The sequence below is a fragment of the Mesoplodon densirostris genome, chromosome 9 (genome assembly GCF_025265405.1).
Source record: "Mesoplodon densirostris isolate mMesDen1 chromosome 9, mMesDen1 primary haplotype, whole genome shotgun sequence".
NCBI lineage: Eukaryota > Metazoa > Chordata > Mammalia > Artiodactyla > Ziphiidae > Mesoplodon > Mesoplodon densirostris.
The window spans coordinates 63,778,800-63,783,178 of record NC_082669.1 but is presented as its reverse complement, the minus strand read 5'-3'; the positions used below and the strand labels follow the sequence as shown (position 1 = coordinate 63,783,178).

The 4,379-nt window shown below is 43.0% G+C and overlaps 1 pseudogene; it reads left to right on the top strand.

Annotated features, from left to right (window-relative positions):
- Positions 1–3,437: 3,437 nt before the first annotated feature.
- On the top strand, positions 3,438–3,581 carry LOC132496117 (thymosin beta-4-like; annotated as a pseudogene).
- Positions 3,582–4,379: the final 798 nt, after the last annotated feature.

The window sequence follows — 4,379 nt, the reverse complement described above, 5'->3', positions numbered from 1 at the left end:
CACAGCCATTTGAGCGAGCTTAAAGCAGATCCTTCCCTGGTTGAGGTTTGAGATGATGGCAGCCCTAGCCAACTCCTTGATCGCAGCCTTGTGAAAGACCCAAGCCAAAGGATGTATCTAAGCTGCACATGGATTCCTGACCCAGAAATGACTCTAAGATAATAAATGTTTCAAGCCACTAAGTTGTGGAGTTAATTTGTTACACAGCCTAGTTAACGAATAACCTGTGTCAGAAGTGGACATCAGACAAGTGGAAGGAAAAACTAAAGATGCAACTGCAGTTGTGTAGCATGGTTAGTGATATTCTCCATGAATAATTTATAACTGTGAAGTAACATTACAGTAGTACATTCTGGGCCCTTCATGCAATAATCTGGCTTACCCCTATAAATATAAGATTGTAACTTGGCATGAAAGATATCAGTAAAACATTGGCACTGTCAGCTGGTGTGAGGTGAGCACAAGTATCAGTATCTTCTCCCACGGCAATTTCTTTTATCTATCCAAAATAAGCAAGAAAGAAAACAGGTCCGAATATTGGCATCCTTCTTTTAGAAAGTTTCTGCTAATATTAGCTACAAGAAATTTAAACTCGTGGTAGAAATTCCAGGGTTAAGCAAAAAAAAAAAAAAAAAATTCCAGGATTAATAGCGTATTAAAAATCTAAGACATAAATTAAGATATGTCATATTATCTAGGAGGAAGAATTAAGCATAGCTAGTCACTAGAATTTAAATGACTCTGCAACTGTCGAGACATTTTGCCAAAGGCTTCTGCAAAATCGGTTCATGAATGGCCTAATTTGCAATCTAATATCTACCAGTTTTGGTGATGATGAATCAACTGATACTTCATGAAGAGGAAGAGTTTATCCTCATTCTCTTATTAGTCTATAATCTTCTGAAAGCTGCTCTGGACTTTGGGATGGTGATGATCACCATCTGTATGTTCACACATGGCATTCATTGAAGGAGCTGCGATGTACTGAACACTGCTCTGTGCTGGGACCTTTCCAGGCACAATCTCATTTACCACTCACAGCAACTCCACGAAATAGGTATTACCTCCATTTTTTATTATCTAGATAAGGACACTGAGGTTCAGGGTCATGACACCCTGTGCCCACAGACATGCCGGTGGTAAATGGCAGAGTCAGAATTCAAATGCACAGTCTCTCCACTTTCCACTGCAGTTCACACCTCCTCTGGGCTGTCTGGCTTGTTTATTCATGACTCAACCTCCTGCTCCTGCAGGAGAGAATGCCCTTCCTCAATCACTGCATTCTTCCCACAGCTTTTGAAAGCGTAAAATCTGCTCACAGTTTATCTTCTCTGCAGAGTTTCAGGGGAAATGAAGTACTGGTTTTGTCTCTCTGTACGATGCTCCACCTTCTTGATCTTCTACACAAAAATAACCATCTCTGTATTTAGAGCACCCTGTGTGGTTTGTCTCTTTGGTGATCCCTGCACAGTTTTGACTCCTATGGATCCATGTCAGCCTCAATTACCATCAGTGACAAAGCAGGCACCCATTTGGTGACAGTCATTGGGATACAAAGACATGTAAGACAAGAGCTTACAGTCTTATTAGGGAAGCAGGATGTGCACAGGGTGAAATGCATGCCACTGATCTGGGGGCATAAGGCTCCTCATGTGAGAAGTATGTTTAAGGCCAGGCCTGTGCCAGGGAACTCACAAGCTAAACAGCTTTGCTACCCCCCACCTAGTCTCTGTGGTGTGAATTCTTACATTCAGGTCAAGGTTCCAAAGTTTGCAGTTGCTGTGTGTGTGTGTGTGTGTGTGTGTGTGTGTGTGTGTGTGTGTGTGTGTGTGTGTGTGTGTGTGTGTGTGTGTGTGTGTGTGTGTGTGTGTGTGTGTGTGTGTGTGTGTGTAAGGGGATTGCAGGGACAGAAAGGAAATGAGGAAGAGAGGTCTAGGGGACATTGGAGTGAGGCCGGTCGGCAGGGAATGAGAAATCTACAAGTTTGCAGTAGAGAAATTTGGGAGCAAAGGGGAACTGCCACTGCCAACCCTCGTCCTGTCTATCACATCCAGGATGCTGGACCCCTAAGCTATCGTGGGCCTGTTCTGTTTAACCACAAACCTAGTCAGCATGGTGAACCACTATAATAAACAACTCCCAGATTCAGTGGCTTAACCCGATGAAAGTTTACTTTCTTATTTCACAGTCCAGAAGAGGGGTTAGGATCAGGGGAGTCTGTGCTCTTTGGGGTTGTTTGAGGACACAGGCCCTCTTCTTATGTGGCTCTGTCCTCCTCTGGGTCCTCAGCATCCTCTCCATTCAGCTGGCATATGGAGAAAGAGAGTAAAGAGCAAGCAGAGGAGGATTTTATGGGCCAAACCCAGAAGTGGCCCCCGTGACTTCCGCTCACATGCCATTGGCCAGAACTTGGCCATGTGGCCTCACCTAAGTGCAACGGAGGCTTGGAAGGTGGGCCTAACTGTCCTCCCAAGACCAAAGGGAAAGGGTGGATACCTGTCTTTGGCACATCTGTCCCTTGGTCTTATTTTGCATTCTATTCATTCAGAAACCATCTACTCAGCACTACTGGGTATCTAGTTCTTTTTGACTAAAAATATCATTTTAGCCACTCATAGGCAATTGACACACAAATGCAAAACTAGAATGGCTTGTTCAAGGTAGAGAAGCACTTCACACTGACAGTCTGAGTGTTTAAGAAATGCTGACTGAAACAACATGGATGGACCTAGAGATTATCATACTAAGTGAAGCAAGTCAGACAGAGAAAGAGAAATATTATATGATATCACTTATATGTGCAATCTAAAATATGACACAAATGAACTTATCTATGAAACAGAAACAGACTCACACAGAGAACAGACTTTTGGTTGCCAAGGGGGAGGGGGTTTGGGGTTAGCAGATGCAAACTATCAATATTATACATAGAACGGATAAACAACAAGGTCCTACTGTATAGCACAGGGAACTACATTCAATATCCTGTGACAAACCATCATGGAAAAGAATATGAAAAAGAATGTATATATATATGTATGAATCACTTTGCCGTATAGCAGAAATTAACACAACATTGTAAATCAACTATACTTCAATAAAATTAAATTAAAAAGAAAACAGAAATGATGCCTGATGAGGATGGTCAAAGCCGATGGTGCATACGTGGTGAGAGCTTGGGATTCCACAGTCTAGTCCCAGCTTGGCCCAAGCAAGTCATTTTGGGAAGGGCACCTACATCTCTGGACGCTGTGCCTCTCACCTGCACAGTCAGAACTTGAACTGGACAGGTTTCTAAGTTCCCTTCTCACCTTGAGTGTCCCTGAAAGTCTTGGTGACCACTGATGACTTATGTTAGATTACTACCAAATTCGGGCACTCGGCGGTGACCACTGCGCAGACCGGACTTTGGCTCGCTCGCAACTCATTCTGCTTCCTCTGCAACCGTGTCTGACAAACCCGATATGGGTTAGATTGAGAAATTCAATAAGTCGAAGTTGAAGAAAACAGAAACGCAAGAGAAAAATCCACTGCCTTCAAAAGAAACGATTGAATGGGAGAAGCAAGCGGGCGAGTCATAGTGAGGCGTGCGCCGCCAGTATGCACTGTACATTCCACAAGCGTTGCCTCCTTATTTTACTTCTTTTAGCTGTTTAACTTTGTAAGATGCAAAGAGGTTGGATCCAGTTTAAATGACTGTGCTGCCCCTTTTCACATCAAAGAATGGAGAACTACTGACAACGAAGGCGGTGCCTGCCTCTCCCATCTGCCCGCCTGTCTGGCTGGCAGGGAAGGAAAAGAACTTGCATGTTGGCGAAGGAGGAGGCTGGGTGGGACGACAGTGAAATCTAGAGTAAAGAGCAAGCTGGTCCACAGTGTCCTGCGGGCTGTAAAATGCAGTTTAATCAGAGTGCCATTTGTTGTTGTTCAAATGAGTTTAATTATTGGAATGCACAATTTTTTAAAATACGCAAATAAAAAGTTTTAAAACCTGAAAAAAAAATTACTACCAGGTCTGTGTTCTCACTTAACTATGAGGCTATCAGACCTAAAGCACCACCACACAACTTTAGAAAAGAAAGCAAAAGATAATACACTCCACTCTTAACCATCTCCAACTAGAAGAAGAATCTGAAAGGCATCTCTCTCTGACAAGTTTGCATCTTTGTGATGCATCTTCCTTACTTTTTTTGCACATGCCCCATCTGATGACATTTTGAAATTCTAACACTCCCATTGATCTTCACTCTCCAACTTTACACTCTTTGATGATAGGGAAACAGCACATAAGTTGGGTTGTGGGGAAAGTCACTGATCATTCACAAAGTAGAAAACCCAAGCAACCACCATTGAGAATTAATATAAGTGCAGTTTACAGA